Genomic DNA, 17,976 nt, shown 5'->3' on the forward strand with positions numbered 1-17,976 from the left:
CTGTGCTAAGTATTTACCCAAGAAAAAAGAAAAGCAGGACTGAGCTTACTGCACTAGTCTAGGGGAATATAGTTTAAAAAAAAAAGTGGAGAGTGTGCAATCTCAGGGAAGAGTTAGAGAGAAAACTGCAGAGAAAACGCCATGCAAGTTGGAGGGACACTGTGGCAATAAGCGGAGGGTGTGGATGCACAGCGCCAACACAGGACACAGACACAACAGGACACCAGCCGCCGAGAGCCTCAGCACCGGCTTTGGAAAGTTAGGTGAGACCAGACTACAGCAGCCCAAGCCACTGGCAAGAAAGCTGTGGGAAGAGGCTGGCATGAGTCTGGCGTGGAGCCCTGAGGAGGAACAGTATACCTGCCAATCTGCAAGGAAAAGGGGGAGAGGGGAGCACGTTTCTCTCTCTGAAAACACTCAGCCATGGTGCCCTGTAACTAGCTCAGAGAGGGTGGACGCCATTTTGGACATGCATAGCAGCTGCGCCAGCTTGTGTCCATGTGCCCTTCAACGAGCCAGGAGCAGATGCCTGAGTCTGGCTGGGCATTCATGACTGTGGGAGCCTCGTGTGCTGGGATGCACAGTGAAAACACTGTGGCTGCATGGGAGGACACAGGGTAGGGCTGGGTCTCAGGGCAGTCACTGTGGGCAGCTCTACACGCTGAGGGCTCCCTGACTGCATGGTGAGGGTCACTGCTGTGGGATCAGTGCTCTCACTAGGACTGCACAGATCCTTTCTGTGGTTCTTGTGACAGTGGGGATGAATATTGCACCCACTGGGGCTAGCACCCAGGGATAGGTCTCCTTGGAGGAGAAGAGGTAAGCTTGAGACTATGCCAACAAAGTTTATCAAACCCTCCCCCTAATTAAAAGAAAAGAGAGATTTACCATGCCAAACTTGGGTGTCACCTTGGACACTCCCCTCACCCTGGAACACTGAACAAAGCTCCCTGGCCACACCCAGCATACACCTCTTGGTATTCACTGACAGTGCAGATATCCACTAAGCCACAGAACCATAGTCCAAAGAAAAAAGCCATCAGAGGGTAAAAAATAAAATCCAACAAGTAACTCCATAAATGCCTAAAGCTAAACACAGAAAGTCAAGAAACAAGAATAAGGAAGACAAACATGATGGTCCCAAAGGAATACAACAAAAATTCAATACTAGATTATAAAGATGAAGAGATTGAATACCAGAAATGGAATTCAAAAAATTGATAATAGTATTAGTTAAAAATAATTAGAAGCAAATCCATGAATTAAAGAAATCTATACATGACATTAATGAAAATTTCCCCATGACATTGAGATTTTAAAGAGAAATCAAAATGAAATATTTCACACAAGCATCCCATACGGGCACTGGATTGTACCTCAGCTGCTCCATTGCAGATGAAGCTCCCTGCTAATGCACCTGGGAAAACAGTGGAGGATGATGGCCTGAGTTCTGAGGGCCTTGCAAGCCATGTGGGAGACACAGAAGAAGTTTATGGCTCCTGGCTTCAGATTGGCTCAGCTCTAGCCATTGTGGACACTTGGGGAGTGAACCAGAGGATGGAAGACCTCTCTATCTATCTCTACCTCTCTCTGTAACTCTGTCTTTAAATAAATTAAATCTTTAAAAAAAAATTAGAATTCATTAGATCAAATAAAAATGTGGTGAAAAGCATTAAAAATCAGACTCAGTGAAGCAGAAGAAAGAATAGCTGAGTCAGAAGATAATTCTCTGGAAATTTACAGTCAGAACATAGAAAAGAAGAAGAAATTAGAAAACTTAAAACCAATGTTGGAGATTTAGGGATCCTATCAAATGACCTAACATATGGGTCTTAGGAGTTCCTGAAGGTGTAGAAAGACAGAAGCAATTAGAAGGCCTAAATTTTTAGTGAAATAATTACAGAAATCTTTCCCAATTTGGAGAAAAAGGGACATCCATCTTACCCACACCTTCAAGTATTCTATATATAAGTATCTCAGGCATTGTTTTTTCTATTAATTCACATTTTACACATATACAATTTAGAAGGTGACACTTTGCTACAGGAGAAAAGAAATTCAGATTTTTTAATAGTCCTCAGTAAAGTGAAATTCATTTACACTCAATTTATATTAATTTTCATGGAAAAGGCTTACAGCTAAGCGTTCAGCGATAAAAGCAGTTAACAATTATTTACCTATTGAGAGCCTGCACTATGCCAGATCCTATTCTATGAGTTACAATAGAGCAGATGAGATAAGAAAGGTGACTTTCAAAAAAAAAAAAAAAAAATGGCTGGCGCTGTGGCTCAATAGGCTAATCCTCCGCCTTGTGGCACCGGCACACTGGGTTCTAGTCCCTGTCGGGGCCCAGGTTCTGTCCCGGTTGCTCCTCTTCCAGTCCAGCTCTCTGCTGTGGCCCGGGAAGGCAGTGGAGGATGGCCAAAGTGCTTGGGCCCTGCACCCACAAGGGAGACCAGGAGAAGCACCTGGCTCCTGCCTTTGGATCAGCGGGGTGCGCCGGCTGCAGCACGCCAGCCGCAGCGGCCATTGGAGGGTGAACCAATGGCAAAAGGAAGACCTTTCTCTCTGTCTCTCTCTCACTGTCCACTCTGCCTGTCAAAAAAAAAAAAAAAGAAAAAAAAGAAAAGAAAAAAGAAAGGTGACTTTCTCAGGAGGGGACAGATTGTGTGCATGCCGCCACTTTTGTTACTCAGGAATAAATGGATATATATGTAGAAAAACATGCACACGTGCACTATTATATGAAAACTAGAAAGAATAGCCACTAAAATGTTAACTCTTAGCCCTGCTTGGTGAGATTAAGGATAATTTTTCTTTTTTAAATATATATTTTCATGGCTTATTTTTGAAATAAATAAAAGGGACTTCAAAAGGAGAAATATTTTTCTACACCCTTTTTTTTATATTGGAGGGAATCCACAGTTCCAATACTTGTTCCAACTTTATCTCGAAATTGTAGTATGGTCCTGAAGTACACACTTCAGAGACTGGCTCTATTTGACAAATTTTTAACTCATACAAAGTCACTGCATGCATACTGGTATAACTAGAGGCAGATCTCTGGGAACAGGTAAATCTTTCTTCCAAGAACAAAATTCCACTTGCAGTAATGAGTGTGTGTTTTCCCTGGACCCACAAAAAGCCAGGAGGTTACCTTTGGTACGCAAGCCTTTTGATTGACAGGCAGATCTCTGCCTACTTTACCCTGGAGAAAGGGACTGCTGCCCTGGCAAGGATTACTGGAATCATGAATGCTGATTATCAGGAGCAGAAAAGTCAACAAAAATGACAATGGAAGAGAAGCTAAAGTTAAAAAAAAAAAATAAAGCTACTAATGAGAGGTATCCAATCTAAAAGTATGTGTGGGTGGGCCAATCAGGTTTAATGGATGACCTGAGAATGAGTCAAAGGATAGCTTCCGTTCACTCATCTGTATTTGGGTGGGTTACTTAAGAGAAAAAAAGACTGAAGAAAAAGGAGAAACAAAAGCAGTAGATATTTTCCCCAGAACATGGTTTGCATATTGCCAGTTCACAGAATGCAAAAATACAACAGTTTGATTGCAACCCATAGTTGGATTATTTGTACTGAGGCAGATAGTGACGTACTAAGCACGGTAGAAAGTTGCATAACAAGGAATAACTGATTCACACTCATGGATTATGCATAATACAAACACTTCCTTCTTGGTACCAGCAAAGCTTTCCAGGAAAAGATCATGCAATTCCTTTTGCATTTGTAATAAAATCCTCACTACATACAGTAAGACACTGCCCAGGCCTTCACTCTCTTTTAACAACTCTGAAAATAATCTCACTATTCTCACTTTTAGGTATTTCTAACGTGAACTTCCACTCCGCAAAATGAAACAAATTATGTATTTGCCAATATAGGTGATAAGACAAATTGTTATATAAAAGAAAGCCTAAATTTTCGACACCAAGGGTACTTGGGTTTTAGAAGACATTTGTAAAAACTTAAAAAAGAATAATACAAGAAATTGTTGTAAAATAAAGCTTACTGGGGCCGCCGCTGTGGCACAGTGGATGTTAACACCCTGGCCTGAAGAGCCGGCATCCCACATGGGCACTGGTTCGAGACCCAGCTGCTCCGCTTCCCATGCAGCTCTCTGCTGTGGCCTGGGAAAGCAGTAGAAGATGCACCAGATCCTTGGGCCCCTGTGCCCATGTGGGAGACCCGGAGGAAGATCCTGGCTCCTGGCTTCAGATGGGCACAGCTCCGGCAGTTGCGGCCAACTGGGGAGTGAACCATCAGATGGAAGACCTCTCTCTCTCTCTCTCTCTCTCTCTCTCTCTCTCTCTGCCTCTCTTCTCTCTGTGTAACTCTGACTTTCAAATAAATAAATCTTAAAAAAAAATAAAGCTTATTAAGTTCCAACACATAATCATTTATCAAGCACTTTTAAATGCTTGTAGAGAAGCAAATAATGCCTTCAGAGGTATCTCGGAACAGGTAGTAAGCGTTTGTTTAGGCAGCAAAGGGAATTCAGGCTGTGGATGAACTAAGAACAGCAGTCAATCTGCTGACTTAAAATAAGAAGCTGTCCTAGGTTATCCAGTGGAGACCCCAGGTAATGCACCTAAAACCTATAAAACTGAATGAGGAAGACAGCAGAGTCCTCCAGGCAGAGGGAGCTAGGACCGCAGAAGGAAGGCACGAGGAGATGCAAGATGCTTTCAGCAAGGAATTAAAGGCTTATGTGAGAATATTTTTGCCTGAAGGTTTCCCCCAGGAGAATCAAGCAGCTGAGGACAATGTATTGAATCATGTCCGTCCCTACAAAGGCATGTCCTAGTCCTAACCACCAGTGCCTGTGCAGAAATAGGGTCTTTCTGATCTAATCAAGCTATGATGAGGTCAGGATGCATTAGATGGGTCCTGAATCCAGTAACTGGTGAGTGGATTAGGGAATGAGAGAGGATATGGAGACACAAAGAAGGCAGCCCCAGGAAAGTGGAGGCAAAGAGTAGGAGGAGGCAGCCACAAACCAAGGACGCAGAATTGCTAGGATTCGCCCGAAGCTATAAAAAAGCAGGAAACTCCCTTCCCTAGAGCCTCCAGGGGGAGCAGGCCCCCCCGAAGACACTTCAACTTTGGATTTCTGGACTCTGACAGTAAGACAATAAATTTCTGTTGTTTTGAAGCTACCAAGTTTGTGGTACATTATTACGGCATTGGGTCTAAAATTGACCCAAAGAGATGACCTCTGCAAGACTGATTTAAATTAAATATTTTATCATGGGAAGAATGCATTTAAGCTCAAGAATAAAGTTTCAGAAACTAAAGGAAATGTTTTAAATCTGTAAAGAACTATCAAATAAATGAGAAGGAAAATGTGGAAATCACAAAAGATGAGAAATTCATGAAAATATGAATTCATCCAAAATAAGGGGAAATTTCTGTGAAAAATATAACAAAATAACCCAAAATCCCCTACCCCCTAAACTGAGACGGATATATTTGAGGGTACTTCGAAAATTTGGGGGGGGGGAAGTTGGGGGGCAGCATTGTGGTATTTCAGGTTAAACCACCACCTGACACACCGGCATCCCTTATGGGCACTAATTTGTGTCCCCGCTGCTCCACATCCAATCCAGCTTCCTGCTAATGGCCTGGGAAAAGCAGTGGAAGATGGCCCAAGTTTATTTAAGCCCCTGCCACCGACATGGAAAACCCATATGAAGCTCCTGGCTCCTGGCTTTGGCCTGGTCCAGCACTAGCCATTGAAGCCATGGAGGAGTGAACCAACAGATGAAAGAGAGTCTCTCCCTCTCTCCCTTCTTCCTTCCCTCCCTCCCTCCCTCCCTCTCTCTCTGTGTAACTCTGACTTTCAAAATAAATGAATAACTCTTTGTTTAAAGATTTATTTATTTGAAAGACACAGTTACAGAGAGAGGTAGAGACAGAGAGAGAGGTCTTCCATCTGCTGGTTCACTCACCAGATGGCTGCAATGGCCAGAGTTGCGCCAACCTGAAGCCAGGAGGCAGAAGCTTCTTCCAGGTCTCCCACGCAGGTGCAGGGGCCCAAGGACTTGGGCCATCTTCTACTGCTATTCCAGGCCATAGCAGAGAGCTGGATCAGAAGAGGAGCAGCCAGCACCCATATGGGATGCCAGAGCTTCAGGCCAGGGCTTTAACCCGCTGCACCACAGCGTCAGCCCCATGAATAACTCTTTACTAAAAAAAAAACTTTGTGGGAAAATAACTAAAAGAGGGGCAGGTATGGTGGCACTTGGGTTGCTGGTTGGAATGGCAGCTACTCCATGTGTCAACCAGCTGCCTGTGAATGTGTCTGGGAAGTGAGCAAAGGAGGGCCCAAGTACTTGGGCCCCTGCCACCCATGAGGGAAAGCTGGGTGGAGTTCCTGGCTCAGATCTGACTGCTGTAGTCATTTGGGGAGTGAACCAGCAAATGGAAGATCTCTCAGTCTGTACTCCACTCCTGTCACTCTGTCTTTCAAATAAATAAATAACTCTTGAAAACAAATAAATGATAGATTTGTGTCAGAGCCAAAAAATATTGAAATCCATGCATGGTTTTTTTATGATACATATTTTATATGAAATTTTTGAATATACCTTGTATTAAGTAAGCAAAAGAAAGCAGAAAACTACATTAAAATAAACTCTTTTGTTTCATTAAATAATAGATTAACTGAGTATCTGTTACTTCTATCTGAAACACAAAAATGGAATATCTACCTAACATTCTTTAAAAAGAAAAAAAAAGAGAATGAAAAGTAGAATTGTGTGTTAAAACATACAGAAGATGGGGCTGGCGCTGTGGCAGAGCGGGTTAATGCCCTGGCCTGAAGCACCGCCATCCTATATGGCCGCCGGTTCGAGTCCTGGCTGTTCCACTTCCGATCCAGCTCTCTGTTATGGCCTGGGAAAACAGTAGAAGATGGCCCAACTCCTTGCGCCCCTGCACCAACGTGGGAGACCCAGAAGAAGCTCCTGGCTCCTGGCTTTGGATTGGCGCAGCTCCAGCCATTGCAGTCATCTGGGAAGTGAACCAGTGGATGGAGGACCTCTCTCTCTCTGTCTCTACCTTTCTCTGTAGCTCTGTCTTTCAAATAAATAAATCTTTTAAAAAAAAGTATACAGGAGACAATAGTTGAATGGGCATATATAAAAATGATGCAAAATATTAGACCAAGACCAAAGAGTAATACTGTAGCTAGCCATACAGGACAGGCTACCTAATGATTTTAAGAACATAACAATGTTCTTCCTATAAATGACAAAAATGGCTCAAATGCCAAGAAAAATCTATGAGAAAAAAAGGCTTTGATCTTCAGACTTGTTTTTCTAAAAGCTAAATCTCTGATAAATTCTTGAGACACCTTAAGAAATATCTTGTAGATAATTCATCAATTAAATGTTTGAAAGCACCATAAACCATCATCAACTGAATTAATTATGACTGACTCAGAACTGGTTGGGGCTGTCAATATAAAGGAATACAAAGAAGAATGTGAAAATGTCATATCAGAATATTTCTCATTCCACAAACTAGAATTACCTAAGTGTGTATTTACGTCTTCCTAGACCATGTCAGCCTGGGCATTCATGGGCATCACAAGGATAGGAAAACCCATCCTATCCTAATGCTCTTCACATTGTTGGATTCTTTTCATTTTCAAGATATTCAGTGGGGGGCCAACACTGTGGCGCAGTGGGTAAAGCCGCTGCCTGCAGTGCCAGCATCCCACATGGGCACCAGTTCCAGTCCCAGCTGCTCCACTTCCAATGCAGCTCCTAGCTAATGTGCCTGGGAAAGCAGCAGCAGATGGCCCAAGTCCTTGGGCCCCTGCACCCACGCAGGAGATCCAGAAGAATTTCCTGGCTCCTGGCTTCAGGCTGGCCCAGTTCCATTCATTGCAGCAATTTGGGGAGTGAACCAGCAGACAGAAGATACCTCTCATATCTCTGTCTCTGTCTCTGTCTCTCTCCTTCACTCTCTGTACTTCTGCCTTTCAAATAAATAAATCTTTTTTTTTTTTTTTTTTTGACAGGCAGAGTGGATAGTGAGAGAGAAAGACAGAGAGAAAGGTCTTCCTTTGCCGTTGGTTCACCCTCCAATGGCCACTGTGGCCGGCGCACCGCGCTGATCCGATGGCAGGAGCCAGGTGCTTCTCCTGGTCTCCCATGGGGTGCAGGGCCCAAGCACTTGGGCCATCCTCCACTGCACTCCCTGGCCACAGCAGAGAGCTGGCCTGGAAGAGGGGCAACCGGGACAGAATCCGGCGCCCCGACCGGGACTAGAACCCGGTGTGCCGGCGCTGCTAGGTGGAGGATTAGCCTATTGAGCCACGGCGCTGGCTCAAATAAATAAATCTTTTAAATAATTTTTTTATTGTTATTTATTTAACAGGTAGAGTTACAGAACGTGAGAGAGACAGAAAGAGAGGTCTTCCTTCCGCTGGTTCACTCCCCAAATGACCGCAACGGCCAGCGCTGTGTTGATCTGAAACCAGAAGCCAGGTGCCTCCTCCTGGTCTCCCATGCCGGGTACAGGGGCCCAAGCACCTGGGCCATCCTCCACTGCCCTCCCGGGCCACAGCAGAGAGCTGGACTGGAAAAGGAGCAGCCGGGACTAGAACCCGGTGCCCATATGGGATGCCAGTGCTGCAGGCGGAAGATTAACCAAGTGAGCCACGGCACCGGCCCCCAAATAAATAAATCTTTAAAAAAAATAAGATGTTCAGTGGGGTGCTCTGTTTGCATACCCAAACACCCATGACACTAGTTTCATAATTTGTGGTTCATCTTGTTGTTAAATATTTGCTGATAACTTCAGCTTACACAAACTCTAGAACCAGGTGAGCAACGCTGGCTCTGCAGCTTCCTGCTCCGTGCATAAAATCAAGTCACTCTGATTTCTAGGTCTATACAATTAATTCCCTGGAACTGAAAATGGCAGCTTTAAATCACTGTTAATAAACTTGAGGAAATTATGGAAAATTGGAAAATGGGCTTGAAAATGGAGATCATCAATCTTAATCCTGTTTCAGTGTGGAGTAGCAGATGTCTCAGGAACTGCAGACAGCTAGGTTTGCAACTGCTTGCAAAATTTAAAACAGATTATGAAATGGATACTTCGTGAAAAGATACAAAACAAAGATCCCTAGAAGCCAATACCAACTCACTAAAATCAGCCAGTTTTCACATCATTGCTTCCTGGGAATGAAAGGGAAACAGCAGAATCGGAGAATAGCCAGCCTAGGACATCTTAAATTCAGAAAATGCATTTAATGTGGTAATGCAGTGAGGTGTATTACAGCTGCATGGACAGAGTCACCTGAAGAGTTGGCACTCATCAACCAAAGAAATGACCCAGAGTTCCCTACTCAGGCCCATCCTGTTCAACAATGTCACTGAGTGACTTAGAGGAAGACTCCATGGTGGTTATGTCAACTCTGCAAGAGAAGTGAAAGTGAAAAATACCGGGGAAAGAGTCAGAACCTACAATATGTACAGAGAGCAAACTAGCGAGCTGTGGGGAACAACAGGCTGGCCACCTGTGGGAACTTATCAATAGAAAATGCATCAGCCTGGCGACCTCTCACATTGAGTAAATCTATGGCTCGTGAGCACGATTCCTTACTCGAGGATGGGCCTATAGACAGAGGCCCCGCTATAATGAGAGACAGGACAGCCGCGGGGGGAACACGTGGCGCCCCCCCGAATTGGGAGGAATATCATCAGGTAGGACAAGTCTTTCCTGTTATTTTGGATGGTCAGGGTAACCGAGGATGGACCCCTGTGGATCATAAGCTCTTAAAGGAGCTGCAGCAGGCTGTACAATTGTACGGGCCGCATGCACATTTCACAAAAGCAGTTCTGGACAATATAGGGACTCAGGGGTTGGTCCCAGAGGACTGGAAAAATATGGCTAAGGCCGTGCTCAGTGGAGGAGACTTTCTGCTCTGGCTGGCGGCCTATAGAGAACTGGCCAGAAAGCAAGCAACAGAGAAAGCTAGAAACGGCCGAGCTCCCTGGAATGAGGACATGCTCAGTGGGGAAGGAGCATTCTGTGGGGAGCAATCCGGACTAGACTAAGTTACTCGAATTAGGACTTATTCTATGCATCTGCTCTCCCACAATATGGCGCTGGGAGAGAAGTAAACAGCTTCCGCACAGCTGCCTCCAGTTCAACTAATAAACTGTAGGACTTGCTCCTGATTGGAGGAGAGCAGCGTACTCGGCATGTGGGCAGCCGAGTTGGGATTGGCGGAGGAGGACTATAAAGGAGGAGAGAGACGGCATGCACCAGGAACATCTATGGGGAACATCTAAGGGAACCCGTGCAGCCCCCGAGAAAGCCGGCCGGCGGTGTGCCGCTCCCCTGCGGAAGTGGGGAATGCGGCCAGGGGGAACTGCCCTTCCACGGAGGTGGAAGGGATAGTAGCCAACCCGGGAAGAACCAGCAGCAAACCCGGGGAGGGCCGAGCAGACGAAAGAACAGCGCAGGGTCCTGTGTCGTTCCCCCACGAAGACGGGGAGCGACATAATGGTGCCGTGACTCGGATATGAAGCCTAGGCAGGGTTTAGTGTCGTTCCCCCATGAAGACGGGGAGCGACACATTCAATGATGAACACCAACAGGCAAGGTGCCCTAATGAAGTTTTGGTGCAGGTTAGAGACTTGGCCCGAAGGGCCTGGAAAATAATTCCAAAAAGGGGGAATATGCAGTATCTAACAAGGATGCGTTAGCCCTTGCTTTATATACCATTAATTTTTTAAATAAAAAGAAAAATGGGAAAACTCCAGCCGAATTATTCTCAACCTGCCAAAAAAGAATCAGTGCAATGGATTATGTGGAAGGATTTACAGGATAACAAATGGAAAGGCCCGTTCCCTTTATTGAGAAGGGCACGGGGAGCTGTTTGTTTCTTTCCACAGGGAGCCACACAACCCATTTGGACACCAGAAAGGAGGATCCGGCTTCTCGCAAAAGGCGACGACCAGCAGGAGCCCACAAAGGAGCCCACAGAACCACTGGGGGACAACGCCTTGGATCATCCTGAAACAGAGGACTACCAACGGGAGGAAGCAGTGAATGAGGCCCAAGGCCAACTTATAACAGAGAGCGAGTGAGAATTATAAAGAGACTGCTACTTGTGCCTTTGATAGTCTTGTTTTTAGCTTGTATTTGGTGGTATTTTTGGAGTGATAATTGATTATGCATTGCTGATATTTGCGACTATTAATAATAGAATCAATAATGCTGTTTAGAGTATTTTGCTTTGTGATATTTAGCAATATTGTTAGGGGCCAGGATTATGGAGTGTATTGGGGCCTGCTTAGAGCCCTACCCGAGCCCAGATAGAAGTTTGGTCAACCTTTTCTGTAATAGGGAGATTGATCTCTGGTACATGGTCAACTGTTAAAGAATGGGCAGCCATAGGAGGATTGTTTGTGCTGTTACTTTTAGGGTTCATTGTGATTAGCAGGGCTATTGCAGCCATTGTTCAGCACCAGCAACGCACCAACTTGGTTGTACGTCAGCCCATGCTTGCAATGTATCACTCCGACCCTCATAAGGAAGTATGGCTCAGCATGATGGAGCGGTAGTCAATGACGGGTAATCACTGGAGAGCGCACCTAGCAACCTAAGACAGAGCATGGGGCATGCTCCCCAATGTCTCAATGACGGGTAAGCAGGTGACGCCTCTCCGGGAGCCTAAGACAGGCACGACTCCACGCCATACTACTAATAAAGAAAAAAGGGGGAGATGTGGGGAACCGCAGGCTGGCCACCTGTGGGAACTTCCTCACTTTTCTGTTTCCATGGCCTGTTGTAACAACTTGTGCAAAACAAGTTAAGGAAGTGCTGGCTGCTGAGCAAAACAAGTCAAGGAAGTGCTAACCACAGGATCTCCTGAAGACACCAACAACCCCGATGGAGCAAGATGGACTTTCGACCTGAGGCACTATGTGCCCTTCGACTTGATTGGACTGTGCCTGCATGGACTGCATGTGAACAGACTTGCCATTGGCTGGGAGCGTCCTGCTAGGGGAACCTAGGGTATATAATGGGGATAGGATTGTGTAGGGAGGGCTTGGCTTTTCTTTCGCTTGCATCTGGATGAATAAAGTTCCATGAGAACCGAGTAAGCAGCGATCGTGTCTTTACTACGCTGGACTCTCGCGGGCGAGCGTCCGGCAGCGAGCAAAAGGCCATCCACTGAGATATGATCTTATAAATTTTAGCAGTGATAAAAATAATAATGTTAACAATAAAAATAGGAGTAATAGTAGAGTGGAAAATTTAAAGTAAAAATATTCAGTTGCACAAAGAGCTTAAAGGAAACTGGAAAATGTGTATGTTTAAAATGTGAATTTAAAATTAATTACATATTTAATATGTACCATTTCCATATCATACTAGATTTTTTTGATGTAAAAAATTCAGGAGGTAGTAATAAAAGCACAGTGTATTAATAAAGGGTGATGTAGACTCATTGTATTCTGAATTGCTCAGAACACAGTGTTTTCTGTTGCAATCATCAGTTCAGGAAGAACATTACCAAACTGAGGTGGTTCTAGAAGTGCATACACAGAATTATAAAACAGAGAGATTTACAGCCAGCAACTACCTTGAAGATGACAATCCACACACAAACACAGGGAGAATACTGAGCTCCCACAAGATTGGATAATACCACCATTACACACAGGCTCGCCAAGAACCTAGTGTATCAACTGGATCTCACAAAGAACCTTTACAGGAACTAAATTTGCTAACCTAACCTAGCAAGAACAAGACTTAGTGGTAGAGTGATGATGGGTCCTTAGATAGCAGAAAAGCTGCTAAATGAGTAGAGAGAGAAGATTCAAGGTCAACAGTGAACATTGCAGCAAGGAGGTAAGTAAGAACTTTATTCTGGATAAGGGCTGTTAGCAACCAGAATGGTTTGAATTTATCAATGCAGGAGCCAAGGTCAGTAAGAGTGTTCAAAGAATGATCTCTTGTGGGCAATTCTGCAAAAGGTTCACACAAGATCTACAATGAGTAGAAAAGTAAATGAGGCCGGTGCTGCGGCTCAATAGGCTAATCCTCCACCTAGCGGCGCCGGCACACCAGGTTCTAGTCCTGATCGGGTCCCGGATTCTGTCCCGGTTGCCCCCCTTCCAGGCCAGCTCTCTGCTATGGCCCGGGAGTGCAGTGGAGGATGGCCCAAGTGCTTGGGCCCTGCACCCCATGGGAGACCAGGAGAAGCACCTGGCTCCTGCCTTCAAATCAGCGCGGTGCGCCGGCCACAGTGTGCCGGCTGCGGCGGCCATTGGAGGGTGAACCAATGGCAAAAGGAAGACCTTTCTCTCTGTCTCTCTCTCTCTCTCTCTCACTGTCCACTCTGCCTATCTCAAAAAAAAAAAAAAAAAAAAAAAAGTAAATGCAATCAAATAGCCAAATCCAAACTTCACAAAAGCTGGGGGACTGACCTTAAGTCACTAGCTTCTTATTTTGCAAATTTAAGTATATCTATAAATTTAATCTCTTTTTTATTTATTTGACAGAGTTAGTGACAGAGAGACAGAGAGAAAGGTTTTCCTTCTGCTGGTTCACTCCCCAGATGGCTGCAACGGCCGGCGCTGTGCCGATCCAAAGCCAGGAGCCAGGCGCTTCCTCCTGGACTCTTATGGGGTGCAGGGCCCAAGCACTTGGGCCATCCTCCACTGCCTTCCCGGGCCACACCAGAGAGCTGGACTGGAAGAGGAGCAAGTGGAACTAGAATCTGGAACCCATATGGGATGCTGGCACCGCAGGCAGAGGATTAACCAAGTGAGCCATGGCGCCGGCCCCAATTTAATTTCTTAATATGCCATCTTGATGAATATATGCAACAACAAAATGATTTGGATGCTTTGGGCTATAAATAAATGAGATCCTTACTCAAAATAATCTTAAAATGAATAACTTGTGTTATCTCACCTAACAGAAAGTCCTGTCATGTGGAGTGGCAAACTGCTTAATTAAATCACAACTGCTTCAAGGATTCTGATTCTCCCATGGTCCAGCTCCCTTCTAAGAGCCTGGGAAAGCAGCAGAGGATGGCCCAAGTATTTGGACCTCTGTATCCAGGTAGGAGACAGAGAAGAAGCTCCTGGCTTCTGGCTTCTGCCTGGCCCAGCCATAGCTATTACGGCCATTTTGGGGGTGAACCAGCAGATGGAAGATCTCTCTGTCTCTTTCTGGCTCTCTGTCTCTCTCTCTCTTTCTTTCTCTGTAACTCTGATTTCCAAATAAATAAATTTTAAAAAACAAAAATAATTTATTCACTTGGGACGAGTGTTGTGGCACAGCAGGTTAAGCTGCCACCTGCAAAGCCAGCATCCCATATGGGCTCCACTTCCAATATATCTCCTTGCTAATGTGCCTAGGAAAGCAGTGTAAAATGGACCAAATGATTGCCAGCCACATGGGAGATCTGAATGAAGCTCCAGGATCCTTGTTTTGGCCTGGCCCAGCCCTGGCTATTATGGCCATTTAGAGAGTGAACCGGCAAAGGGAAGATTCCTCTCCCTCTCTCCCTCTCTCCCTCTCTCCCTCTCTCCCTCTCTCCCTCTCTCCCTCTCTCCCTCTCTCCCTCTCTCCCTCTCTCCCTCTCTCTCTCTCTCCCTCCCTCCTCCCTCCCTTCCTCCATCCTCACAGGCAGATATTCCTCATGGTGCATGTCTCTCCTCATGGTGCATGTCTCTCCTCGTGGGGTTGCCCCGTCCATGTCTAAATGTGAACTCTCTTTAAATAAACCCTGCTCCCATTCTTGCACTTGATGGATGTCTCTGCTTTGAATTCTCACCTCAGGCACAGGCAAGAACTTGGAACACAACAGCCAGGAAACATTGCCACAACGCCACCAGTCATGAGAGTGAGGAAGACTGGACCCAGAACAGGGAAACAGGGTGGTCTGGTGTTTGGGAAGATCTGCTTCAAGCAAAGGGGACATTTCCAGTCCAGGAGGAAAGGGGATGGAGCGCCCAGCAGGTTGCGAGGCAGGAGTCACAGCACTAACAGCAACGAAGTGACGCTGACGACAGTGGGAACTGTGGAAAGGAGTTCAGAAAGATGTGAAAACAGACCCAGGATTACTCAACAAAAGATGGGTGCATAACAGTGGGGAGGACAGAGCCCCTGCTCCAAGGAACTCATCACCTACTGAGAGACAGATGTGTAAACAAATCATTACAGAAAATTCACTCAGTTCTAAATTTAGTGCACACACAGAGCAGGGGGACCCCAAGGAGGGCTGCATCCTCATTGCCTGCAGAAGAGAAAGACGGCTTTGTGTGGGTGACAAGGAGCAAGATGACAAATGAGTGGGCTCAGCCAGTCCTGGCAGGAGGCTGCACCATGTGTGGGGCCAGGAGAGACACCGCCCAGCCATTGCCCCGCATTAAACCAATCAAACGTTCAACTTCTCATGTTCCAAGAATTTCTATTGTGGCTCCTTTCCCTTGGGAATTTGCCCTCCTGCAAGAGATAGGAAATGTTAAACTGTAACCTGCGTATCTCTTCTCAAGGATTCTGAATGTTTGTTTACAGAGAACAGCACATCTGCCACATTCCAGAGACAAAGGGAGCTTTTCAGAAGTACTTTCAGTGTAAGGAAGCTGGGCTGGTTTCCAGAGGCTACTTCAGACTATTGGCTGTGCACGTCGGGCAGTGTGCCTTGGGTAGCATGGGACCTTTGGGGGCGTCTGGAGACATTTGTTGTCATCAGAACTGGGATGGAGGTCGGGGCAGTGCTGGTGAGCAGAGGTCAGGGAGGCTGCTAAAAGCTTCATGATGGCCCCACGACACAGACACACACACAGGACAAAACGCCAACAGTGGCAATGCTGAGACATCTTGCTCACAAGTCCTGAGTTATGCACCTCTCTCAAACTGGGGGAGGGGGGAAATATATGTATATATATATGCACACACGTTCAAATAATATGTATGAAGCTAGAATGGATATGCAAAGATAACTATCTTACACATATATTCTCTCATATATCTTACATGTAAAACTCTTACAAATATATTTAAGCTAGATAGTATGTTTTGATTTAAAATATATTATAAATCAAACACAATGTGGTACTTGTCAGCACAAACTGGCTGAGATGATTCAATTTTTTTAATATCACCTCATGTCACCAATATCTCCTTACCTGATGTGCGAGGCCTCTCTGGATCATTCAAGGGGAGAAGCCAGTGAGAGAGCAGCCCCCACTTGTTAAGAACAGGCATTGGAGACTCCATCAGAAGTGGAGAGCCAGGGCAGGGAGAACGGAGCCTGTCAGACACTGGCCAAGCTCTGACAGACAGAAGCAGAGGGAGGGGAAACACCACAGGCAGGCCCCTGCTCAGAAAGGCACTGCAGAGATTAGAAGGGGGTAGCTTTCTATTTGGAGGCCAAATGCCATCTGTCCTCCCTGGAAACAGACAGGCTGGTCCTGCAGGTGACATAGGTGAGTACGAGCGGACACAGAGGGGTTGAGACTGGACAGCCCGCAGCATGACAGCCCCAGCTGGCCATGGCAGAAACCCTGACAGACTGGAGCAGCAGCTGTGTCTGCCCCTGCATGACAGCCTGGTCTGAAATGCCCAAACCCCCCTTCTGTGTACCACCAAGGCCCCCTCCCACTTCCACGTAGCAGAAACCACAAGTTTTGCAATGTGGCAAACTTACAAGCGCCAGCTAGAAATATCCACTATGGCTGTAGGATGTGTCCCTGGGATGATCTTTAGGTCATTATAATGACATTGTAATAAAATTACCATGGCTGGCACTCCCTCTCCCATATGCACCTGATGCCATGACACTGCTGACAGTTCCAAAAAAGAGCACAGAAATGGGGGGTAATCAAGCCCCACCCCAAACTCTGCCCACTTTGAAGAGTCAATTGATCCCTACCCAGACACCCCACTATGCCTCCCAATAGTATAAAAAGATTGCCTGAATCGTTGAAATCTTCACTGAGTATAGAGCTGATCTTCTGTGTATAGAGTTAACTGAAAATGAATCTTAATGGAGAATGGGACTGGGAATGGGAGAGGGAGGAAGAGATGGAGTGGGGGTGGGAGGGCGGGCACAGTGGGAAGAATTGCTATATTTCTAAAGTTGTACTTATGAAATCTGTACTCATTAAATAAAATATTTCTTAGGGAAAAATTGCTTATGAAACTTATAATGTACTTAATTCTAAATGTGATTTGGTTCTGAGGACACATTGACTCAAATACCTATATAAATAATGGATACATATAGTATTAATAAATATCTAAATAATGGGGAAAAAAGACTGCCTGAAACTTACTGAAGAGTTTTTCAGTTCTTTCTCACCTAGTTGGGGCGTGGGGACTCATTCTCATTCTCTCTCATTCTTGCTCTGTCTCTCTCATCTTCCTACACTGATTTCTTGAATGTGTATTTTCCTTTGCTTTATTTATTTATTTATTTATTTTGACAGGCAGAGTGGACAGTGAGAGAGAGAGACAGAGAGAAAGGTCTTCCTTTGCCGTTGGTTCACCCTCCAATGGCCGCCACAGCTGGCGCACTGCGCTGATCCGATGGCAGGAGCCAGGTACTTCTCCTGGTCTCCCATGGGGTGCAGGGCCCAAGCACTTGGGCCATCCTCCAGTGCACTCCCTGGCCACAGCAGAGAGCTGGCCTGGAAGAGGGGCAACCCGGACAGAAGCCGGCGCCCCGACGGGGACTCAAACCTGGTGTGCTGGCGCCGCAAGGCGGAGGATTAGCCTATTGAGCCGCGGCGCCGGCCTTCCTTTGCCTTAAATAAATGCTGCTTGCCTCCACCTTGAATTCTTTCCTGCCTGGAAGGAAGGATCTGGAATAAGTCCAGCCTGGAGCCCCAGTGCCCACAACAGAGGTGCATTAACCTTTGTGTTCAGCTCACTCCTGCTGATGTGGTGTAACTAGGTGGCCAGGTAGCTAGT

The 17,976-nt window shown here is 45.8% G+C and overlaps 1 long non-coding RNA gene across 1 annotated transcript; it reads left to right on the plus strand.

Moving 5' to 3' along the window:
* Positions 1–9,223: 9,223 nt before the first annotated feature.
* Positions 9,224–15,445, plus strand: LOC138843940 (uncharacterized). Its single transcript, XR_011379162.1, has 3 exons — positions 9,224–12,897; positions 13,973–14,115; positions 14,839–15,445. It is a non-coding gene; the product is annotated as an uncharacterized lncRNA (long non-coding RNA).
* The last annotated feature ends 2,531 nt before the right edge of the window (positions 15,446–17,976 follow it).

The sequence above is a fragment of the Oryctolagus cuniculus genome, chromosome 10 (genome assembly GCF_964237555.1).
Source record: "Oryctolagus cuniculus chromosome 10, mOryCun1.1, whole genome shotgun sequence".
Lineage (NCBI taxonomy): Eukaryota > Metazoa > Chordata > Mammalia > Lagomorpha > Leporidae > Oryctolagus > Oryctolagus cuniculus.